Source organism: Mus musculus, chromosome 4 (assembly GCF_000001635.26).
Source record: "Mus musculus strain C57BL/6J chromosome 4, GRCm38.p6 C57BL/6J".
Lineage (NCBI taxonomy): Eukaryota > Metazoa > Chordata > Mammalia > Rodentia > Muridae > Mus > Mus musculus.
Genome location: NC_000070.6, coordinates 82,044,387 through 82,070,459, shown reverse-complemented (window position 1 = coordinate 82,070,459; position 26,073 = coordinate 82,044,387). Strand labels below are relative to the sequence as shown.

General features: G+C 39.7%; 2 long non-coding RNA genes across 2 annotated transcripts in view; one reads left to right on the top strand and one right to left on the bottom strand.

Moving 5' to 3' along the window:
- Positions 1-5,080, bottom strand: part of Gm5860 (predicted gene 5860) — a 37,428-nt gene extending 32,348 nt beyond the window's left edge. Inside the window, exon 1 of the long non-coding RNA NR_040659.1 lies at positions 4,420-5,080. This is a non-coding gene — a long non-coding RNA (predicted gene 5860). The remainder of the gene's footprint in view (positions 1-4,419) is intronic.
- Positions 4,570-26,073, top strand: part of Gm11264 (predicted gene 11264) — a 32,579-nt gene continuing 11,075 nt past the window's right edge. Inside the window, exons 1-4 of the long non-coding RNA NR_151604.1 lie at positions 4,570-4,670; positions 17,699-17,916; positions 20,419-20,618; positions 21,603-22,296. This is a non-coding gene — a long non-coding RNA (predicted gene 11264). The remainder of the gene's footprint in view (positions 4,671-17,698; positions 17,917-20,418; positions 20,619-21,602; positions 22,297-26,073) is intronic.

Below are 26,073 nucleotides of genomic sequence, written 5' to 3'. Positions count from 1 at the left end.
ATATGCCATAATCTTTTTCTTCATTCACCCATGGAAGGCACTTAAAATTGCTTCAGAATCTTTGTTACTGTGGATAATCCTGCAGAGTGCAGCTATCTCTTCAACAGATTTAGGTTTCATTGGATAAAACTCTCCAAGGTAGGATATCTGGACCACATGGCAGTTATAATTTCAGCTTATTGATGATTCACCATTGCACGTTCTATCCTGGATACCCTTGCACTCCTATCAGCATCAGCGTTCCCTCTCTTCCATAAGCACACCAACATTTGCAAGTGTGTTGGGGCACATTATACTGTGATTGCATTTTCTTGATGATTCCTGATACTGGATAGTTTTTCATGTGCCTTTTGAGCAGCTTGACTCATGAGGCATATCTGTTCAAGTCTTTTCTTTGTTTTCCCCACTGGGCTGTTTTTCTCCTAACATTGAGTCAAGTTCTGCCTATATTCTGATGTTATTAGTCCTTTATCAAATGTATGGCTTGCAAACAATTTCTCCCATCTTGGTCTGCCAATTTGCTGTGCTCTGAGTTTCCTTTGTGAACAAGCTTTGTAGTTTGCTAGAGCCCCGTTAATTTTTTTTTCATTTTCTGCTAGTATCTGTGGTCTTATATTCACAAACTCATGCACATAGAGTATTATGGTTTCTTATATTTCCAGTATCATCATAGTTTCAGCCTTATGTTTATGTCTTTATCCATGTTTGTTGACTTGTACATGTAATGAGAAACAAGAATCCAATTTTATTTACTTTTTGTGCATACCTTTTATCAACACTGCTCATTAAAGAGGCTTTTTTTCCTTCATTGTGTGTCTTGGGCCTTTGTCAAACATCAGTAAACTATGAATGTGCAGGTTATTTCTGTGCTCTGTCACCTGCTACATTTGTCATTTTGTCTGCTGAGGGTAGTATTATGTTGTTTTGACTCCTACGGTTTTGTAATATATTCTAAAGGCAGATGACACAATGCTTACAGTTTTATATTGGTTGTTTGTATTCTTTTTAGGCTCTAAATAGAGTCTAAGATTGTTCCTATTGTTTCTGGGGGAAATATCACTGGAATTTCAATGGCATTGTACTGAATGTGCACATAACTTTGGGTAGCACAGATATTGTACAAGTATTAATTCAAATTCAAAGTGGGAATACCTACGCACTTTTGTCTTCTTCAACTTCTTTCAATAGTATCTTATAGTTTTCAGCATAAAAATCTATCAGGGCCTCCAATAACTTTATTCCTAGGTATTTTATGATTTTACTTCACTTTACTGAATTTTATTTCGTTTGTATGTGTAATATATGTATACAGTTTTGAGTGTGTGCACCTGTGCATATGCATGCTCAGGTTACACGTTAATGTCAATGTCTTCATAGGTTGCTATGAAGATTATGAAGATTATGAAGATTTAGGTTGCACTTAAATCTTCTTTTTGAGGAGTTTTACACATGATCTTGTAGCTCATCAATTTAGCTAGGCTAATTGGCCAGTTTGCTCTATGGATATTCCAGTCTCTTTCTCTGCAGTGTTGAGAGTAAAGATGTGTGTTAATGTGTGGCAGCACCCAGCTTTTCTCACTTGGGTTCTGAGAATTTGAATTGCAGTCTTTATACTTGTAGGCCATACAGTTCGCCCACTGAGTCATATCTTCACCTCTCTTGTTTAATCATTTTAATGCCATTTGAGATGGTGGCAGTGCCACTGATTGTCACATTTACTTTAGGTGCTACAAGCTTACTGAGTGAGGTTGTCAGTTCTTACCGTGTTTAGAACACTCTAGAGTTATGTTTCTGACCATGTCATCAGCGAGCAATATTATTTCTCCCTCTCCTGTTTATATGTTATTTATTTTTCTTAAATACTCTGACTAAGGCTCATAGACATTTTATTTAGCATAAGAGTTCATAAACTTCAAGCAATGACATTTAATTTTTCTTGTAACCCACATTTTATAAGCATTAGAACTCTATCATCTATCTATCTATCTATCTATCATCTATCTATCTATCTATCTATCTATCTATCTATCTATCTATCTATCTATCTATCCATTTTCATCACTGAAGCTAGGAAAAACCAGTTGGATATAGTAAAACCAATATAGCAAACAGAAATGCTTCAAATGGCCAGAGAAGCTTGTCACCACCTGTCCTGCCATGGCTGTCTGTGATAGGAAACAGGCACAATGGCACATCAATGCTTGGTTTTCTGGATATTGCCAAGACACTCATAGAGGTCACTATGCTGCTGTCAGAGTTAAAGCTGCAGGGCTAAGCAAACTTCAGCGTATTAGAAAGCAGCAACAGACGGCCTTATCTGGTATCAATGGGAGGAGAGGCCCTTGGTCCAACGAAGGCTCAATGCCCCAGTATAGAGGAATCCCAGGGCAGTGAGGTGGGAGTGGGTGGACAGGGGAGCACTCTCATAGAAGCAGGGGGAGGGGGATGGGATGGGGGATTTGTGGAGGAAAAACTGGGAAAGGGGATAACATTTGAAATGCAAATAAATAAAATATCTAATAAAAAAAGAATTGATTAAAGAGAAAGCAGCAACAGAGAAACGCTTCACTTCTTAGTCCCCTCTTGGTAGCAAGCACTCCTTCAGGATACAAGACCCTCAGCGCTCACAATAACCACTTAAGCAAATGGAGCCATGAGAAGGGATTCTGTGACCGAAGAACTGACTTTCCATGTTTATTTCATCTTAATTATTTTAAATTTAAAACACTTATACTTGATTCAGATTTTAGGAAATATTTAAGTACTTTTGGCACAACTTGTGTATGTGAATCTATTTTTTTTCAACTGCAAGTCTTGACAAAGCTAAATATAAAGTGAGTATTTCTTATGAAAGTGCACTGTCTCAGTGTGTAAAATCCACATTGGCTTTTAGAGACTTAGTAGGAAAGAAAATAAATGTAAAATATTCCATTAACATAGATTTGGTGACTAGGTCTTGAAATGATAATATTTTGGATACATCAGATTAAAGAAAATGTGTTATTATAATTAATTTCCCCAGCTTCTTCTCTGCCTTTTGGAAGTGTGGCTACTTGCAAGTCTAAATTACAGACATGGCTTGCATTACATTTCTGTTGGACAGCATGAATTGGGAGGTCTTTTGAAAATCTCGGCCATGTCACTGAATTGTTAAAATACTCCAAGACAGTAGCCCCTGCCTCCAACCCCCTTTGTAGGAAGGGTAATGGAGTGAATTTTTAAAAAAGTTTTAGCAAACTAGAGAGATGGTTCAGTGGTTAAGAGCACTGATTGCTCTTCCAGAGGTCCTGAGTTCAATTCCCAGCAACCACATGGTGACACACAACCATCTGTAATAGGATCAGATGCCCTCTTCCGGTGTGTCTGAAGACAGCTACAGTGTACTCACATACATAAAATAAATAAAATCTTAAAAAAAATAGTTTTAGCCTTTGAGGAATTATGGAGCGAATGAGGTGAAGCCAGGAAGGAGTACAGGCCAGGTTGGGAAGGCTCTCTTCCCCTCTCCTCTTGGCTGTGTAACTCTGTGCAGCTTTCTCTCAAAGAGGTGGAGAGCTGGCATGCTTTGTCTCTTGAGGCTTCATAACAAAGTTTATAATCAACGATTAAAACTCAATTTATAATCAACGATAGAGAGAACAAGAATACCTTCTCTCCAAATGGCAGCTAGTGGAGTACTGCAGTTTGTAAAAGGAATGAGCAACAAACCCATTTATGTGAACAAAGGGAGTTATAACAATGAAGGCTAAGATGTACTGGTAAAGGAGAGAGAGAGAGAGAGAGAGAGAGAGAGAGAGAGAGAGAGAGAGAGAGAGAGAGAGAGAGAGAGAGAGAGAGAGAAATTAGATCTCCCAAAGGGCTCTGAGTATGATTAGCAGAAGCAAGAGTTATCTAACAGGACTAACGCAGGCTTAGGAATTCTCAGAATTGCATCCACCCTATTAATACTATTTCATATACGGACATCACAAAGAATGAAAATCTTCCCCCTCCAAGCACATTTTTGATGTTATTAATCTCAAATCAGCCAGTTCCCCGTCTTCTCCTTATGTCCCCATCTTCTTCCTTCTCTCCCCGTCTTCTCCGCGCAGTGGGGCACAGAGTCACCAAGCCTTTCTTCATCCCTGCATCATCAAAAGCAAAGCATGGCTAGAGTAGATGCAAGTGAACCATCCGCATTGGCACGCTCTCCTGTGAGGGAAAGACTCACAGAGAGCAAGACGGGCAGTTAGCACATCATTTCGTCCACAGAGATAGGTGCCAGCTGCATGTCTTGAAAAGCTCAGCTATCTGCTCTGTGACTTGGTCTGCCTTTGCCTCTTTCAGATTCAAGCACTTGGGGTTGGCGGCGCTCAGTACTTCAGTAGTGCCTAGGACAAAAACAAAGAGAACAAAAATTGTGCCCGGAGGACAGCATACCCGCTTTTCCCAGGGGAATCCTGAAACCACTTCCTCGGATGTATTTTCTGTGTCATCGCAGGAGACAGGGGAGAAGGTATCCCTGCCAAAGCCACATGATGGGCATTCTGTGGCCCAGCTTTCTGGCTCTCCCCAAGTCCTACCTTCCCCATTCTGACCTTCCACTGTGCAGAGAACAGACCTGCCAGAGAGCCTTGCTATTTTTACTTCACTGCGAGGGGATCTCAGGTTACAAATTATATACGGATGAGGTAAGTTCCAGGTAGGCAGACTCATGTTTCCAATTTAGCTTGGCACTGATTTTGAACATTAAACAGTCCCGCCCCAGCCCTCCCTGTTTCCACTCTCCTCCCTTCTTTGGCATCTCATTTCATCCCCGCTTCTTAGGGTCACTTTCTTTTCCTGCTGTGTCCCTCAGCTTTCAGGCTGCGTGAGGGCAGGTGAGGGCTACCAGGGAGAGTTAAGTTCTGGACAGATAAGATTGACTCCTACTTCCGATTACTGAGCTGTAGCAGCAGTGCACCCACCTTCTTTTGCTATGGTGGATATTTGTAGTAAAGTTTAGAAGTTTTCCATCATTTTCCTTCGTGCAGTCACAGTTAAGCCCCGAGACAGCTTGAAGAGGTTGGGATTGCTGTAATTATCTACGGGTTGCAGAATGAAAAAAAAAAAAAAAAAAGCCAGACTCAGAGAAAGCTAGTGTTTTGACTGGAGTACATAGGCAAGATAAAGAGCAGAAATAAAAAGCAGGAATAAGACCCTTCTGGGCGGTCGACCTCCTTTAAAACCCCGGGTCTCTTGAAGAAGAACACAACTTTCCTCCTCTCTAAATTTCCCTTTCCTTCCATTATTCTTCAGTCTCAACTCGGTTGGACTTCAGTTGAAGTCTCCTTAAGTCTCCTCAAAGTTACTTGCAAGACAAACACAGTGGGTCTTTCCTGCATTCCTTCTGATGAATGTAAAATGTTGATGTGAATTTAATTAGAATGGAAGTTTTCGGAATGGGAGCCACTAAATTTAGGCTAAAATAAACAAGGGTTATTAAGAGTCAGAACTCAAATGCTTGTTAATTTTGCTCCTAATGCTAAAGGTATCCATTAAATGGTATGCTCATCTTCAGGGAGTTTATAGTATAATATGTACGGAAAATTTTAAAAATAAAACAACATTATTCCCAACCAGAATCTTGCAATGAAGGAGAAAACTTGAATTGCTCCTAGGGAAAGAAATAGCTTTAATTTAAAAAGAATACAGCTTTGAATTTTGGGACATCGTGCATACTTGTTAGAGATGTAGACATTTGCACATATCCATGAACCCAGTGTAGTGTTTAACCCTTCTCTTGGCTTATTGGGGTACCTGTTTAAGACTCCTTGACTGTAGTATTGGAGTCCCTTTAGAGGTGGGTGTAGTTTCTTGTTCATGAGCTTCTTCATTCTCTTACATGTGTAGTATAGACAGTTCACAATATAATAAAGTGAGCATGGAATGAGGCAGGGTCTGAGCAATTTTTTTCAGTGTATCTGTGTCCCTGTTTCCTCATTTATAAATTTGGAATGACAAGTAAGGCTACATTAAAAGTCTATGGACAGCATTGCATGGTTAATCTCTAAAAAGCACTTAGAATGACTTTAGTAAATAATGTTTGATAAAGACAGACAGGGAAAGCTACAAAACCTGTGACTTGGAACAGAGATCCACCTCCAAGATAGACTGATGCAGTAGTGACTCAAATGGCATGAGAGGAACCAATAACTTTTTAAATTGTGGGAGAATTGAGGGGAGGGGAAAAGAGGAAACATGATCAGATATGGGGGGCAGGAGAGAAGCCCTGAGAGTCAGCAGAATGAATGGAAATATGCAATCTCTGGAGGTGGGAAGTGGGGAGACCCTCTAGAAAGTATCAGAGACTTAGTATGTGAGACTATCAGGACTCAAAGGGAGGGACCTTAGATGAAATGCTCTACAGTGGGAGAGGGACTATATAGAGTCCATCTCCAGTAGAAAGACAGGGCATCAAGTGGAGAGATGAGGATGTCATCAGACAGTCAAAAACTCTGACCCAGAACTGTCCCTGTCTAAAAGAACTGTAGGGACAAAAATGGAGAAGAAACTGAGGGAAAGGTGGTCCAGTGACAAGCTCAATTTGGGATCTATCTCAAGGGGAAACTCTAGCTCTGACACTATTACTGATGCTATGGTGTGCTTACAGACAAGAGCCTAGCATGGCAGTCCTCTGAGAGGCCCAACAAGCAGCTGACTGAAACAGGCACAGATGCCTAAGCCAACTGAAGCCAGGGACTCCTGTGGTTGAATTAGGGAAAGGCTTGAAGAAGCTGAGGAAGATGACCCCATAGGAAGACCAGCAGTCTCAACTAACCTGGACCCCTGAGATCTCTCAGACACTGAGCCACCAGCCAGGCAGCATACACAAGCTGGTCCGAGATGCATATGCAGCAGAGGTCTGCAGTTGCAGGATTTTCCTTGTCCAATCACATCAGGGCAATGGGAGGCCTGTGATTGGACAAGAAAAAGGAAGGTGGATTTAAGAGTTGCAGAGTCAGGGAGTATCTCAGGGTAGGAGAAGAAGGAAGATGGCTGATGATGTGAACCTGCGTGGTGTTTTCGAGCCACAAGTAATTATGATTTCACAAGGTTAGAACTACTGGGATAGAGCTTTTATTATTATCAATTGCTCTGAAATTATTGTATTTACATTTTGTAAACTGTGATATTATTGATACATAAATCTGACTGGTTAATTAAGCTTTGGGAGTCTCGATTCTACCTGGTAATTGGGTATTAAGATGGCTGACAGTGGGGTGTGTGGTTGTCGTTTCACATGGATGAAGCAATGATTTCATAGACATGAGAGAGCTCCAGTGGTATTTATCATCTCTGGTCTCCTTTCTAGCATAGATCAGGCAATGTTTGGGGAAGGGAGTAGGTTCTGTGTTGGAGAACAGCAGAGAATGTGATGAAACCCCATGAGATTAGCAAGGTAAGTAGTGCCAATGGGAGAGACATTCACAAGCTACTGAATTCCTCGGACTATGTCGCCCCTCTCCTTTCCTCTGAATCACTTGCAATCCTGGAAGGGAATTTTAGGTGTGATAACCTCAGTTTGTCCTCTCGTTGTGCTGGGTCCTGGCATATATCATTGTTGATGACAGCCTCTTCCAGACTGACTCATTGATTCCTTGGAAAAAGAAGGAATGGGAGGGGTGCCTGCTAATCCATTCATTCAATTGTTTTTCCGTACGATAGAAAAGCAAAACATGTCTTCTAATCTGAGTGTTTTAGTATTGAGATCATCTTATTATCTTTTTTTTTTTTTTGGTGCATTTTCTTAATGCATTGAGGTATAACTTATGTAGAATAATTAGTCCCATTTTAAACAACAGTTTGATGATTCTGGCAATTATATATAGCCATGTAACCAATATCACTGTCAAGTTCTCTTATATTTTCAGAATGGCCTCTGTTACCCCACATCCCTGAAGTTGGTCACCTCTGTGAGGTACTATCTTTAGTCTTCCTGAGTTCAGCTGATGTCCTACAGTATGGTGCTTTGGAGAATTATCCCTGTTCATTGCTTTTTATAGCTGGATATTTTGCAGAGTTGATGACCATACAGTTTCTTTACATAGCAGACTATGTAAAGATGCCTGTATGCTTCAAGGGCTGCTATTAGTAATGCTGCCCTCATAAGCCTTCCAGCACATGAGTCATTTTGAAATACATGTTTATTTAATTTAAATCACTATCAACAAAATGGGTAATGGGGTAAGCATGTATTCACCATCATAATTGTCTGGTTGTTTTCCCAATTACTTCACCACTGGTCAGTGAAACCAGCAAGGTATGCCAGTACCACTAGCTCTGCCGTTACCTTATTTTCCTAACATTTACTGATGCTCCATACTCCACAGCTGGTCATCTGTTTGCCAGGTGCTCGTCTATCTTGTTTGATGAAAGTTGATTAAATGTTTTGCTTACAAATCACTTCTTAGAGTTGCATTCTTACTAAACTATGTATACTGTATTCTAGACACAAAGGTTCTACCTAATACAAGCTTTGCATTTTCTGCCAGTCTGTCTCTGTGTCACTCTTCTCCATTATTGTATATGCAATTCATTTATTGTATTTTTCTTTTTTCTTTTTGCTTTTGTATCTGCATTCTTTCTGATCTGCTTAGGATAACAGTTATTTCATTTACAAAGATGTTTTTGCTAACTTTGCAGCTTGAGATCTCATTTTCAACTCATATTTTCTATAGTATACTTTAGTTTTGTTTCTGTTTTGTATATATCTTATTTAATTTTTTCTCATGAGAAAAAAATTATCACCATGTTTTTTAAAAAATATTCATTTTTGGTTGAATCATCTTGGGAAATCTTTGATTTAAAAAAAATGTAGTCGATGGTGTGTTTGATCTTACTCCTGAGTCTTGCACATTGGTCTGTGGGTCTGTACTTAGTGTAGCTTTTTAATAAGTCCTAGAGAAAGATTTAGTAAGTATCCCAACTTGTTCCATTTTTTCAACAGTATTTTTCCTGTACTATTTTATTTTAATTTCTGAACACAATTCAAGACCAGCTTATCAACTTCCTTCATAAAGTTTAGGGTAATTGGTGTGTTTAGTCTATTAAAATGTAATGTGATTATCAATGTCCTTGAGTTTGAGCCTGCCTTTTTATTGTTCAGTTTCTATTAATCTATTTTATTATCTTCCCATAGTCCCTCTTTCCAGATCTTTGGAGATTTTTGAATACTTTCTTGGCATTTAATTTATTGTTTTTGGCTGTTTTGAGTGTTTGGATGTTAGTGTCCTGGTTGTGATATCTTAGTTTAGCCATTCAAGATATTTCCATTGGGCTGGAGAGATGGCTCAGCCGTTAAAGGCTAGGCTCACAACCAAAAATATAAGATATTTCCATTGGGGGAAAATCATCACAAAACAAAACCTTTAAAAGACACTATTAAAAATAAATGATAGAAAATAGATTACAGGAAAACATCTATAAAATGTGTGTCTGGCAAAGAAATTATAATATAAGATTTATATTAAAAATAAAGCATCAAAACTCCTACATTTTAGGAAAAGACAAATGACCTAATATGGAGTTGGCAAATTATTTGGACAGACAGTTCCCAAAGTGCATATGTGAATGGCCAAAAGACATGGAAATATATTGAATACCACTGTATTAGTCAGGGTTCTTTAGAGGAACAGACTTACTACAATAACACATATTAAAAGAGAGTTTATTAGGTTGGCTTATGTGATACTGTCTGGAAAGTCCAACAATGACTGCTTCACACCAGATCGACCAAGCACTCTAGTTGCTCACTCCATAAGCCGAATGCTTTAAGAGTCTCAATATGGAATTAAGGGTATTGAAGATTCCTGTAGAGCTGCTAATTTTCAATCCAGATTGGAAACCTAAAACTGAGTACAATTATCCATGGAAGAATGCAGCCATGGCAACAGCAGATTAGATGACCTTGCCAACAAAAGTGAAAGGAAGCAGGCAAAAACAAAACTTTCTTCTTCCATCTTATATCCAGACTCCCACTGGAAGGGGCTGATCACATTCAGGATGGATCTTCCCACATAAAATATTCTGGTTAAGAAAACCCCTCATAGGAGTACCCAGTGGCTTGTCTTTTTAGTTGGTTGCAGATCGAGGCCAGTTGACCAACAAGATTAATCATCAAGGAAGGAGACTAGAAAGTCAACATCACAGTAAAGCACCATCACCATTGTTTACCCAGTAAAGCTAAGCTAAAGAGATTGACAAGGTTGAAGCATGGCAAGGGTATAGAATAACCATAATTATGACCACAATTGATGAGAATGTAACATGATGCATCCACCTAAGAAAAAGCAATGGTTAGTTATTATAAACTAAAGAAACAACTAACTGGTATTCTAAAATGCCTCAATCAAGTCTTCTCAAGATAAGTAAAAATATGTATCTATAAAATGTACAAATCTTTTTGGAAGAACATGTTTCATAATGGCCAGAAACAGACATGCCTCAGTAGACCACGAAGAGAGTGGCTAAACAAACTGAGGTTATCCACTCCTCAGGATACTGATCATCAATGACAAGGAACAAGTCATACACAGCAGGGATGAATCTCAGAATCATGCCAAGCTAAAGCATTGTCATTGTAAGATTCCACTCACGATGTTCCAGAACAGCCAATACACACTTGTGGTAGAAAAATCACAATTGTGGTTGCCAATGTAGTGGGTGCAAGGTGAGAAGAAACTGGGGAATGGCATAATGAACTTTCAATAGAGATGATCTCTGTCCAGGTGGGGATTTGAACTACACAGGTGTCTAGTGGCACTTGAAGGTCTTATTGTGGTTCATGATTCCAGAAAGTTAACATCCATAAGGCAGGGAAGACTTGGCATGGTGGCTGGTCCAGGTTGTGTCTGTGCTTTCACATATAGGATTTCCAAGGAATTTGGAAGGGGAGAGATTATTATTTTATTTATGAATTGAAAGATAAAAGGATATTGAATTAGTATTAAGAGGCTGACTGATCACATTTTCACTCATGCACAGGAAGTAGAGGGAGTGAGCAAGGAGTAGGATGAGACTATAAACTCTGAAAGCCTTCCTTCAGTGGCTTATTTTCCTCCAGCAAGGCAGTACCTTCCAAAGGCTCCATAATCTTCCAAGCAGCACCACCAACTGGGAAACGAGAATTCAACTACAGGAGCCCATGGAGGACATTTCTCATTCAAACTGCCACAAAAGTTATAGGCAAAGTCTTTCCTCAAAAATATAAAGAATTGTTAACATAATTTAGTTAAATTAATATTTTATGATATAAGAAATATCTGCTAATCTCTGATTACTGTTAATAATATCCTCAATTTTTTTAATGCATTTGAAGCAACTATAAAACATTAGTGGCCTGTGGCAACAGGCATTCATTTTGTGGTCCTTAATTGACTCTAAGCTTCAGATTCAAGATGCCTCTTTTTAAAAAAATTCTTAGACGTACGCTTTTCTTAGGGATATCAGGGACATTTGAGTGTAAGGGGAGTCATGTAACTCATCCCTCAAAGCATTGTCTGTATCATGTCTTCTAACATCCCTTTGGTGACAATAATTCACACGGTAGAAGTCAGAATTAAGAGGGAGGAAAGTGCTTGATGATAAGGCAATGTGTGGGTGACTAACTACTGGGGTGACACATGAAGAACGATGTCCAGGATGGGGCTGTGGTTTCACGAGAGAGAATTGCCAAGGAATTTTGATGGGGGAGAGATTATTATTCATGGATTAAAAGATAGATTGAGCTGGGTGGTGGTGGCACACACCTTTAATCCCAGCACTTTGGAGGTAGAGGCAGGCAGATTTCTGAGTTTGAGGCCAGCCTGGTCTACAAAGTGAGTTCCAGGACAGCCAGAGCTACACAGAAAAACCCTGTCTCAAGAAAAACCAAAGGGGGGGGGGGGAAGAAAAGAAATATCCTGAATTAGTACTAAGATAATGTGAAAGAGAGAGAGAAGTGGGTCGAGGTATAGAAAAAAAATATTGGCCAGAAGTATGTAACGGTTGAAATGAGACATGGATACAAGGAGTCTGTTACACGATCATTGTTCTCTTGAATTTGCTTGAAATTTTCTATAACAAAATGTTGCAAATAAGACAGAAATCATACATTGAATTTATCACTTTTATATATGGGGAAACAGAAGTTCTGAGATGGTGTGTTGTTTGTTCTGTGATGAGATATCTATTTATTGGCCAAATAGAGCCAGGATCCAGGCCAATGTTTTCTACTTGATGTGGCTGTCAGTTGCTTATTTGGTAATTCCTCAAATATTTATTTAATGCTAGGTTCTACACAAGTTATGGATGAAAGAGAAAGAGTTTCTATTGTCTCAAGTCCTCTATTTTAGTGTGTCAATAAGAGATTGCAAAGATGAAAGCATGCTACATTATAATGGAGTTCTATGCAAGATCTATTGGGGAATAGGAAAAGAATCCCTTAACATGATTGAGGTGATTGCACAGAGCATTCGAGGAAGGAGGTAGTGGGAATGGCGTGTGAAGGACACTGATATGTAGGAAGCCAAAACATAATGTTATTTTGTGGAGATTTATGTGACCCCCTAGTGCTGAAAGATAGCTCAGTAGGTAAGAGCACTGGTTGCATGGGGAACTGAGTTCAAATCCCCAGCACCCATATAAAAGACATGCATGGCCTTAAATGCTTATAACTTTGGAAGTAGAAGCAGATCCTGGAGGCTCACTGGACAGCTGACCCATCCAAAGTCATGGGCTTGTAGATCTCAGAAGAGAAGTACGGATGCTCTACAAAACGTTGGGATTTAACACTATGAAGCAGATTGCTCAAATACAAAAACTGTCTTGCATACTCAGTAAGGCACAAGACCTTAGTTCCTAGTTCTGACCGAGTGAATCAGAGGTGAGATACGTTTGAGAAAGACCATGTGGAAGCTACAGGAAAACTCTGAGCAGAGGAATGACTCCCGTGTCAGAAGGCTACCCAGCAGAGGGATAAGATCAGTATAAAAAGTTGAGCTGGAAAGATCCCTCAAGAGGGCTGTTTGCAGAGCCATAGAATGTATAACGAGTTCCCAGACCATCATAGCAGCTACAGGACTGATGAAAAGGGGTGTGACTGGACTGAGACCCATATGCTCCTGTTAGTCTGACTGTATGGAAAGAAGGTGGTCCTTTCAGAGTGTTGGCCTTGAGTGGGTGTGGTGATATCACTGTTCTCATGCAGGCAGGGACACAGGGATTTAGAATGAGAACGCTCATGAGGGCAAACATGAGCTCACTTTAAGTTTTGGGTAGCATGGGTACTTTCTGGCACTCTGGGAGGAGTGTCCAGAAGGCAGGTCCGAAGCTCAAGAACAAGAACTTAGCTAGAGATATAGAAAGTGAAAGCTTGTATTCAATCTCTTAGGTAGACTGTATAATTTTAAAATATTAGAATTCAGGGTCCATAGAAGTGGCAGCATTGAGGACACAGTTAGAAGGGGGACCAGGAGGGAGGGAACAAGAGAAGGGAACTTGGAAGAAGAAGGTGAGCACAATCACAGCTGAGGTCAAAAATGCTTTCTAGTGACTGAACAAAACACCAGCTATGGTTGGCATTTGCTGGGATGGTGCCAGTGGGGCACTGGAGGAGAACCATGGCTTTGGATTGTAAGTTGAATGGGATCAGGGGAGATGGAAGGAATGTAGGTAACACTGGAAAGTTTTTCTGGGAACAAAGCTCGCTTTATTTTTAGGAAAGGAGAAAAGAGAACACACACACACACACACACACACACACACACACACACACACACACACAGAGGTATCCACTACATAATAATTAAGCACCCTGGCAAATGCTATGCTTTTTGATAGGTAGGAAGCTCCTCTCATCTGCATTGGCAATAACTGATATGAATTTCACATTCCTTTTGTTAGAAATGCATCGGCCAGTCTTTCCTTGTTAATTTATGGCATAGATAAATAATTTGAAGTAAGTTTATATAAGAGAATTTAGGTGCAACAGCAGTGTGTTTAAAATAATAAATATTAATTTTACTTTCTGAATATCCAAGTAACCATGGTGAGTATCCATGTTCATGTCAGAGGCATCCCTGTGGGCTTATGGGCATCAAAAGAAATCGTCTTGTGAGTATGTACACAATTTTAAGCTCACAGGATACAGTCAAGTTATCAGATCTTTCTTCCAAAGTTTTCAAAATCAAAACTTTAAGAGGATATTGACAGACTACTAAATGTGAATTTTAAGACAAGCTGTCAAGAAAACCATATGGTAATACTAATTTTTTCCATGATTAATTTTTTTCTCCAACAACTCATGGGGTTTTGAGAACAGGTTTTAGAATGCTTATATGATTATTTTAAAGTCCTGTTTTATATTTTATCTGTTTATATCATAACTCAAGTACTCCTCTTTGAACTCTACACTTGGTTCCATATTGCGTTCTATTTCAGTCTAACTGAGAGAGCATCTATTACATTTCTTCAAGCCCTTGTAACTTAGCTGACTTGAAGAAGGGTTTTTAAAAAGAGCTTGTTCTTAACTTCTATTCTGAAACTTGCTGACACCACCACCCTACCCCCTTTCTCTCCCATTTTCATCTGTGAATTTGAGAACATTTTTAGGCTGACAAGAATCATGGGAAATAAATGAAATGCAGATGAGTTTTATAGCTATGCCACAGCCAAAATTTATATTTTTCTGAGTAAAGAAAATGTTTTAGGTAAGGGCAGGAGGAATGTCTCCAGACAGAATGTGGGACCCTTTAGAGGGGAAATGAAGGACTGGCCTACTCCAGCAATGTGTTCCACCTTGGGAACTTTCTTCCCTATATCCATGACTTCTGTGTGTGTGTCGGACTCCTAACTCCTAAGGAGATGATATGGTGGGGACTTTGACACTGGTGGCTTGGCTCTTCCATCATGAATAGGATTAGTACACTCACAGAAGGAACCCCTTTGAGTAATCTTTCCAGGGCCCAACAACAAGGTGCCGAGATGAACAAGGAAGTTATCTTTCACTGGGCACTCTATCTTTTTCTCTCCTCACTATTGAATACTTCAGTCTCCAGGATTATGGGAAATAAATTTCTGATGTTTGAAAGTTCAACTGTATATGCTGTTTGTAGCAAACCAACTCCAGTGAACTGTGATGCTTAAACTTTGGCAAGAGAGTTTGCCTTGCTCTGATGCTGAATGCTAAATTCATGGCTTGCCTGTGGAAATCCTGCGAAGCTAAGGCTGTGTTTCCATATCTAGCCTAGGTCACTTCTGTTTCAGATCATATACTGAGATTCCAAGACCCCAGAGTTTCAAAACTTGGTCTTCATCACACTTCCTGGGCAACTGTGGTTCTTATCTCTGAATGTACCCTTGTGAGTGTACACTCCATGACTGGAGATAGATGGAGGGGTGGTAGAAGCATGGCTCTTTACCAGGGACTGTGATTGGCATGTCAATGTCTTGGACTAGGTTTTAGCACATCATCACATAAATCCCACTGCTAGGCCTGGCAGAGCTGTAGGGAGAAGGGTTGGACCAGAACCATATGCCCCATGTCCCACTAGGAGGAGTCTGAGGGTTCTTTATGGATACTAAAGCTCATGGGTCATCCTGAATGTGTTTCCTCAAAAAAAAAAATATGAACTATATTCTATGAAACAGCTCTTAGCTTTATTTTTAAGGCTTCATCATTTTGTAAGGGGCTTCAGTTTACATTTCTTCCTGGAACTGTGTGTCAGATATGACACCAGGCAATGTCCTGTTCATGGAGGCACCACTCTACACTTAATTTCAAGAGGTGAAAGCCCATGTAAGTAACCACATTGGAGACCATTTCTGTGCTGCACTAACCTGCTTTGGATACTAGACTGGCAACCTTGGAAATCTGACCAAGTCTGATTGTCCCCTCCCCTAACACCTACCTCCTACCTCCACTTTCCTGAGCTTTTGCTGACTGTTATTTAATTGTATATGTAATATTTATTATATATTATATAATTTTATTATATAGGAATTTATAATATATTCAAGATGTTGAGACCTTCCTAACTAAGCAATAGTGGTGCCTTGATTTTTTTTTTTCAGTGCCGTATATGGGCCAGTTATATCTCCAAGTCCTCTGTGAATATTAATTATAGTCCTTTATGATATTAGACAGAGCATTTACTGTTTGGGCATAAGGAAACAGAGTCTCCGGTGAGTTCACTTACCTAAGGATAGACAGTATATGAGGAGCTAGGATTTGGAGCCCAGACATATCCGGCTCAGATTCCTAGCTCCACCACTTGGGTCCATTGTCTCACATGCTGCGCATGGAAGTAGGCAGCTGTGCTGAGAATTGGTGGGCTGTGGTCCACCTTGAGACACAGCCTTGTTCTTGCACTAATCCTCCCACTCTGTTATATTCTAGGGTTGGTCTTACTGTCCATTGGCTCAGAGATGAGCTCTGCATTGTCTTGTGGCTTAGGTTAAGATAATGTTTTCTGGCTGAAATGGAAAGTTATCAGTCTCAGCCAGAAAATTTACCACAAAGTACAATAGTTTCCTATAGGTTATTTTTTTTTTTTTTGGATGGACAACCAGACACAGTTAATATATCAGCACAGAAAAAAAAAATCGTGGCATATTTCTAAAAATCTGTGAATGTAACTCTTATCTTATTTTTTTATTAAAAAATTAGAAATGGATCACTACTATTTCACAATCTTTACTGAGCCAGTCACTGTCATGAGATTCAGCATCAGTCTGAAAGCAATGGAGCTCAGTTTCCGACTGACTGATCTCTGACTACCACTCAGAATTGCTTACTCCTCTGCCTAACTTAGCTCAGCTGATTAGGAAATTGTGTCCATTAAAGAAATGCCAGAGATTGATAACTGTGATGGCAAGCTAATTTTCCCTCTCATTTTCTTTTTTTTTCCTTTACACAAATGCAAAGCTTTATCCATCCTTGGGGCTGGGGTGAGGCTCACTGGTGCCTCCCTCTACCATGCTGTCATCCCCGGCTTCTTGATTTTTTTTCCAGTTATGATAGCTTACCCACTCTCCTTTTTCCTCCATTGCTTCCCATCCTTTCCCCCTCTATGTTTTAGGTAAGTGTAGCACTTTCCTGGATAGGTCATGCCAAGCATGAGGGCAGAGTATCACAGTACCTACTGGTCTTGATGAGCATCCAAAGCACCCTTTTGTCTATGACGTTTGCGCCAGGAGTTACAAGTTAATTTTTTTTTTCACCCAGAATCTTTATAGGAAGACAGAACCAGCCAGCTGGGCTGGTTTTACTTTACAGTTATGTACTGTCTATGGCAAGTGAAAAGGAAAATAAGGAACCTGGACTGGGGCGTCAAACTCAGACCTACCTGATGCAGATTAGAATTTTATTCATTTCTTCAGTGGGTCATCATCTAATTTAATCAGTAAACACGTAGACTGGCCCTTCTGACTGGCTGAGTAGGGTTTTGTATATGGTATTACATAATTCTCATGACAATTTCAGTTACCTCTTTCAGCCTCAGTGACTGAAAAAAATCCTAAGACTATTGTTCTGAAAAAAGTTGAAGCAGAATTCAAGGGCAGGTTCTATCTTTAAGAACTTTTTTTTTTCTTATACTGTGAGACTGTCTTTGTGATGGCTATCCCCCCACCAAGTAATTTATTTATTTATGATTGGATATTTTCTTTGTTTACATTTCAAATGTTTTCCCCTTTCCAGGTCTCCCCTTCGGAAGCTCCCTATTTCATCTCCCTTCCGTCTGCCTCTATGGGGGTACTCCCCAACCCACCCACTCCCATTCTCCAGCCCTGGCATTTCTTGCTTGTCTACTGACTACATCTGGATTGAGCTTCAATGCAGAAATGGAGGGCACATCTGAAAGTGATTGCTCGCTTGGTTTTAAGTGGGTAAATTCACTTCTAGTCCAGATCTTTGAGGTAATATAATATATATACCTTTGACTCAGATCTTGATGCTGGAAGACACAGCTTCAATCTAGGCCACATCTTCTACTGTAAGTCCATATAAGGACATAGAAGAAGGAAGGTTTTGTTCTTTGCTTGCTTGCTGGCACCTTGGTAACAGATCCATTCTTTCACTGGCATTGAAACCCACTTCTTCAGGATTCCCAAGTCCTAGGAAATTTGGCTGGAAAGACACACGCAAAGTCATCGAGTGCTCTTTCTGTTGTCATGCATGACATTTTTTTTTGCATTTTATCTGTACCCAATTTAGCATTATAGGTCTAAATTCATCATCAATAGTTATCTTCCTTATGAAAAAAATTTAAAGTATAGAAATGTATGTGTATAGATAGACTCTTTGTAAAAATCTATATACGCTGATTTTAAAGTTTCTGAAAGAATGACAAGCATAAAAATGCTGAAAATTACAATAACCAGAGGCTACTATATGGAACAGGTATTAAATCTATTATAAATCTACAATAGTTACAATGCCATCGTCCTAGAATATGATATAGATAAATCAATAAAGAAATAGTAAAAGCTATAAAGGCAGATACATAAAATAATTTACTGTATAATAAATGTGGCATTGGGCACTCTGGCTTAGCTGATAAATGGTACTGAGGCAACTAGGTAGCCAGGTCACATAAAGGAAATTTGTGTGGTTCTTCATCCTATGAAAAAGTGACCAACTTCACACATAAATGAAGTGCAAAGGAAAACTGTAGTAAAATATTATTCCTTCACCCATCAACATATATATATGTATATATATATATATATACACACACACACACATATATATGTTTATGTTTACCTGTGTATATGTGTATCTGTAGGTCTGTAGGTATACCACATGTATGTAGGTGCCCTTCCAAGTTGAAAGAGGGTATGAGGGTCTCTGGACCTGGAATTGCAGGCAGTTGTGAGTCTACCACTATAGGTAGTGGATGGGCACTGATCTCAGGTTCTCTGCAAGAGCAGCAAGTCCCCTTAAAGACTGAGCCATCTCTCCAGCTCCTTGGACAAGGCTTTGAAGAACCAGCTTTTCCAAGTACTGATGGAAGTAATATGGATGAGTGCAGCTTCTGTGCAAAGCTTATTCAAAATGTCCAAGTTCATCCCTATATCTGGGCGAGTAGACTATTTACCCAGGAAGTTCATAAAACTGACAGAAAGTGGGTGAGATTACTACTTAATTCCATATGTACCCTTTTATGCCTTCTGAATTTTGCATGTAGTCATATGCCTAAAATTCAATTTAAAAAGAAAAATGGTAGTGCCCATAACTTATTTTTTCCACTCATTTAATTTTTAGTCAGATACAAATTCAGCACATAAAATTTCAGTTCTCTACTTTATTTCTTATTTCTTTTTTTAATGTAGGTAATTATTAATTGATTACAGGATTGTTATAAATTGGCATACAAAATAGTCAAGTTTAAGCATCTTTGCAGAAACCACAGATTCCATTTTTCTTGTAGTAACTTCTAAAGATTTGGTTCTATGCTTTTAGTTGTGTGAAGTCATGTCTGAGCTTTTACTGATTCCCAATAGCAAGATGAGTAGCAACAGCCATGGTGTGGTGAAGATGATGTGTTTTACGTGGTAAAGGTTCTCGGTTCTTTCTATGTGCTACTCTTTTTTTTTTTGTTGTTCAATTTTTTATTAGATATTTTCTTCATTTACACTTGAAATGCTATCCCAAAAGTCCCCTATACCCTCTCCCCGCCCTGATCTAATGATTTTAGGTCAGGCTTTCAAATTTCCAACAAACTTTTTCAAGTGTTGTTTAGGTTGTTGCCATTTTCATTTCTTTTTTTTTTAATAAAAATTTTTTATTTACTTAGAAGCATTCAGATTGTCAACAAAACAGCTGAATTTTGTTGTTGTTGTTGCAATTACAGAGTGGTATTCAGTTATCAGAGCAACAATTATCTTCATATAAGCTGCAACAGAGACAACTGAAGACAAAAAAAAAAAAATAAAACCCAAAAATAAAACCAAAAGAAAAACAAAACAAAAAAACAAAAACTACTGTCCCCATATAACTAATTTGTGCTGTGTACCAACTAGAACCTGCTTTAAATTTCCATGCCAATTTACAACCCCCAGACTGTACCAGGCAAGGTTAGTGGCTATTGAAAATACCACCAGGACAGGGCTATCTAAAGACACATTCAGTAGCGTGTTAACTATACAAAAAAGACACTGTGCAGTTTAAAAGCAAACCCATTTTCATTTCTTATGGGTTACTATTACTTCTGACTCTCGATTTACTTTGGGAGCCAATCCATGAAGAAACTGCAAGACATTCCCGTGTGGTAGATACAGACCTACATCACTGGCAAAGCAAGATCGAAAATTACAGAATGGCCTCAGCTTCAGAATGGCCAAGTCACATGACAATGCCTCTATAAGATAGCATGACTTATTAGGAAAGTCATATAATAACGTGTTCTTTCTTCCCAGAAGCCTTCCCATAACTCCTTTCCTTTATGATCTGTGAGCAAAGAGATGCTTTGGAGTAGATGAAGATGGTGATAAGATACTAGATACCAAATACGTACAACTTACAGAATCCTGGCAGCATCCAACATGTTTCAGCAAACCAGATCCTGCATAAAGGCCAGGCAGGAGATTAGTGTGAAGCCTAATCTTCAACCTCTAAGGTGAGAGAGGATCTTGTTTACAGTTGGGATAAAAAACCCAGTGATTTGAGAGGTTGTCTTTATCTTTATGTTGCTTTGATAGTACACTTTTCTTAGGGTTTCTATTGCTGTGAAGAGACACACCATGATCACAGCAACTCTTAAAAAGGAAAGATTTAATTGTGGCTGATTTACAGTTCAGAGGTTTAGTCCATTATTTTTCATGGCAAGAAGCATGGCGGGCAGGCAGACATGGTGCTGGAGAGGGAGCTGAGAGTTCTACATCTGGATCCTGAGGCGGCAGGAAGAAATTCTGAGCCACTAGCCTAGCTAATGTCTCAAAGCCTGCCCCCAGTGACATACTTTCTTGAATAACACTACACCTACTCCACCAAGGCCATAAGTCGTAATATAGTCCCTCCCTAATGACCAAGCATTTAAACGCATGAGTCTCTGGGGGCCATTCCTATTTAAGCCACCACAAGACAACTCAGGGGAGGGTTTGTTTGGCTTACTTCTTATTGCCTGTAATCAAGGGAAGCCAGGATAGGAACTCAAGGCAGGAACTGGAGCAGAGACCATAGAGGAATGTTGCTCACTGACTTTTTTCGTTACTTTTCATATACAACTCTGGCTAACCTGATCAGGAGTAGTGCCACTCACAATGCACTGAGTTCTCCCATATCAATCAGAAATCAAGAAAATGCCCCCAGGACATCCTCACATGCCAATCTCCACAATTTCACAGTGGAGAGAGTCTCTTTCTCTCAGGTTTGTGTAAGTCCATGTCAAGTTGACAATGACTAACTATGATAGTTTCTATAAATAGAAGAAACATTATCAGAGTTTGATAAAACAACATTTCTTTAAGGTTTTATAATTTGGATAACTCAGAGTAAGGGTGTTAGAGTTATTTACGGCCCTGGAAAATTAAGAAAATAGAACAGCTTAAAGAATTAACTGTTTCATTCAGCAAGCACTAACAGAATGTCTGCTTCTCACTAGGCTTCAGGCTATGTCAGCATTCACTCCAGGAAGACATGTCCCTGCCTATCAAAGAGCACTGGCATTTGTTTAATCCTTGTACTTTCTCAGTGCATTGCCAGGTAGGTGGATAGAATGACTACGGGTATTTGTGAGGACTTTCACACAGAGCCCTGGGACCTTCAAAGACTTCAGCTTTGGAGAAGAGCTTAAGGAAAGTTTTTGTTTTGTTTTGTTTTTGTTTTTAACCAGCAAATGGTGAAGTTTATTCTTACAGCTCCCTCTGTATCCTGTGCCATTAAGATGCCAATTGATTGCTAATTGCTCTGCATTATCCATAAGCCAGCTACAAACATGTTTAATGGCATGCTCTTTGTTGTAATTTAGGAGCAGGGACTGCTGTCTGTCTCTTTGTTCTTCAGAACTTTTTTTTTTTTCCCTGAGCCTACAAAGTGTTTGGCATGCAAGGGCCTGAGGAAGCTTAAGCAGAAACCAGGTCCCAGGAGGCATAATCCTGCCACACCCTAAAGTGGATAGAAGGCTGTGCCTTGCATGTGGAAGATGTGTCAGCCAGATTTGTGAGAAGTGCCACCACACTGCAAGCTAGCTCTGCCAGAGGAGAACGCCACTTGCTGAGGACGAACCTGGAAATGGCCAAGAAAATCATGTTTTCCCTGGGTCTACTCTGGTTGCAAGCATGAAGTGAAGCTGACAGGTCATTTAGGACATCCTTTCCTGCTGCTTAGTGGGGCATTTTAACTTCAGGATTTCCCTCCCCCCACCCCCCACATCGGGCACTAGTATCTGATAATTGAGTCTAAAGCAAAATCTTTTTTTTTTTTTTTTTTTTTTTTTTTTTTTTTTTTCCATTTTTTATTAGGTATTTAGCTCATTTACATTTCCAATGCTATACCAAAAGTCCCCCTTACCCACCCACCCCCACTCCCCTACCCACCCACTCCCCCCCTTTGGCCCTGGCGTTCCCCTGTACCGGGGCACACAAAGTCTGCGTGTCCAATGGGCCTCTCTTTCCAGTGATGGCCGACTAGGCCATCTTTTGATACATATGCAGCTAGAGTCAAGAGCTCAGGGGTACTGGTTAGTTCATAATGTTGTTCCACCTATAGGGTTGAAGATCCCTTTAGCTCCTTGGATACTTTCTCTAGCTCCTCCATTGGGAGCCCTGTGATCCATCCATTAGCTGACTGTGAGCATCCACTTCTGTGTTTGCTAGGCCCCGGCATAGTCTCACAAGCAACAGCTACATCTGGGTCCTTTCGATAAAATCTTGCTAGTATATGCAATGGTGTCAGCGTTTGGATGCTGATTATGGGGTGGATCCCTGGATATGGCAGTCTCTACATGGTCCATCCTTTCATCTCAGCTCCAAACTTTGTTTCTGTAACTCCTTCCATGGGTGTTTTGTTCCCACTTCTAAGGAGGGGCATAGTGTCCACACTTCAGTCTTCATTTTTCTTGAGTTTCATGTGTTTAGGAAATTGTATCTTATATCGTGGGTATCCTAGGTTTTGGGCTAGTATCCACTTATCAGTGAGTACATATTGTGTGAGTTCCTTTGTGATTGTGTTACCTCACTCAGGATGATGCTCTCCAGGTCCATCCATTTGGCTAGGAATTTCATAAATTCATTCTTTTTAATAGCTGAGTAGTACTCCATTGTGTAGATGTACCACATTTTCTGTATCCATTCCTCTGTTGAGGGGCATCTGGGTTCTTTCCAGTTTCTGGCTATTATAAATAAGGCTGCTATGAACATAGTGGAGCATGTGTCCTTCTTACCAGTTGGGGCTTCTTCTGGATATATGCCTAGGAGAGGTATTGCTGGATCCTCCGGTAGTACTATGTCCAATTTTCTGAGGAACCGCCAGACTGATTTCCAGAGTGGTTGTACAAGCCTGCAATCCCACCAACAATGGAGGAGTGTTCCTCTTTCTCCACATCCTCGCCAGCATCTGCTGTCACCTGAATTTTTGATCTTAGCCATTCTCACTGGTGTGAGGTGGAATCTCAGGGTTGTTTTGATTTGCATTTCCCTGATGATTAAGGATGTTGAACATTTTTTCAGGTGCTTCTCTGCCATTCGGTATTCCTCAGGTGAGAATTCTTTGTTCAGTTCTGAGCCCCATTTTTTAAGGGGGTTATTTGATTTTCTGAGGTCCACCTTCTTGAGTTCTTTATATATGTTGGATATTAGTCCCCTATCTGATTTAGGATAGGTAAAGATCCTTTCCCAGTCTGTTGGTGGTCTTTTTGTCTTATAGACAGTGTCTTTTGCCTTGCAGAAACTTTGGAGTTTCATTAGGTCCCATTTGTCAATTCTCGATCTTACAGCACAAGCCATTGCTGTTCTGTTCAGGAATTTTTCCCCTGTGCCCATATCTTCAAGGCTTTTCCCCACTTTCTCCTCTATAAGTTTCAGTGTCTCTGGTTTTATGTGAAGTTCCTTGATCCACTTAGATTTGACCTTAGTACAAGGAGATAAGTATGGATCGATTCGCATTCTTCTACATGATAACAACCAGTTGTGCCAGCACCAATTGTTGAAAATGCTGTCTTTCTTCCACTGGATGGTTTTGGCTCCCTTGTCGAAGATCAAGTGACCATAGGTGTGTGGGTTCATTTCTGGGTCTTCAATTCTATTCCATTGGTCCACTTGTCTGTCTCTATACCAGTACCATGCAGTTTTTATCACAATTGCTCTGTAGTAAAGCTTTAGGTCAGGCATGGTGATTCCACCAGAGGTTCTTTTATCCTTGAGAAGAGTTTTTGCTATCCTCGGTTTTTTGTTATTCCAGATGAATTTGCAAATTGCTCCTTCTAATTCGTTGAAGAATTGAGTTGGAATTTTAATGGGGATTGCATTGAATCTGTAGATTGCTTTTGGCAAGATAGCCATTTTTACAATGTTGGTCCTGCCAATCCATGAGCATGGGAGATCTTTCCATCTTCTGAGATCTTCTTTAATTTCTTTCTTCAGGGACTTGAAGTTTTTATCATACAGATCTTTCACTTCCTTCGTTAGAGTCACGCCGAGATATTTTATATTATTTGTGGCTATTGAGAAGGGTGTTGTTTCCCTAATTTCTTTCTCAGCCTGTTTATTCTTTGTGTAGAGAAAGGCCATTGACTTGTTTGAGTTAATTTTATATCCAGCTACTTCACCGAAGCTGTTTATCAGGTTTAGGAGTTCTCTGTTGGAATTTTTAGGGTCACTTATATATACTATCATATCATCTGCAAAAAGTGATATTTTGACTTCCTCTTTTCCAATTTGTATCCCCTTGATCTCCTTTTGTTGTCGAATTGCTCTGGCTAATACTTCAAGTACTATGTTGAAAAGGTAGGGAGAAAGTGGGCAGCCTTGTCTAGTCCCTGATTTTAGTGGGATTGCTTCCAGCTTCTCTCCATTTACTTTGATGTTGGCTACTGGTTTGCTGTAGATTGCTTTTATCATGTTTAGGTATTGGCCTTGAATTCCTGATCTTTCCAGAACTTTTATCATGAATGGGTGTTGGATCTTGTCAAATGCTTTTTCTGCATCTAACGAGATGATCATGTGGTTTTTGTCTTTGAGTTTGTTTATATAATGGATTACATTGATGGATTTTCGTATATTAAACCATCCCTGCATCCCTGGAATAAAACCTACTTGGTCAGGATGGATGATTGCTTTAATGTGTTCTTGGATTCGGTTAGCGAGAATTTTATTAAGGATTTTTGCATCGATGTTCATAAGAGAAATTGGTCTGAAGTTCTCTATCTTTGTTGGATCTTTCTGTGGTTTAGGTATCAGAGTAATAGTGGCTTCATAAAATGAGTTGGGTAGAATACCTTCTACTTCTATCTTGTGAAAAAGTTTGTGCAGAACTGGAGTTAGATCTTCTTTGAAGGTCTGATAGAACTCTGCACTAAACCCGTCTGGTCCTGGGCTTTTTTTGGCTGGGAGACTATTAATAACTGCTTCTATTTCTTTAGGGGATATGGGACTGTTTAGAAGGTCAACTTGATCCTGATTCAACTTTGGTACCTGGTATCTGTCCAGAAATTTGTCCATTTCGTCCAGGTTTTCCAGTTTTGTTGAGTATAGCCTTTTGTAGAAGGATCTGATGGTGTTTTGGATTTCTTCAGGATCTGTTGTTATGTCTCCCTTTTCATTTCTGATTTTGTTAATTAGGATTTTGTCCCTGTGCCCTTTAGTGAGTCTAGCTAAGGGTTTATCTATCTTGTTGATTTTCTCAAAGAACCAACTCCTCGTTTGGTTAATTCTTTGAATAGTTCTTCTTGTTTCCACTTGGTTGATTTCACCCCTGAGTTTGATTATTTCCTGCCGTCTACTCCTCTTGGGTGAATTTGCTTCCTTTTTTTCTAGAGCTTTTAGATGTGTTGTCAAGCTGCTAGTATGTGCTCTCTCCCGTTTTTTCTTGAAGGCACTCATAGCTATGAGTTTCCCTCTTAGAAATGCTTTCATTGT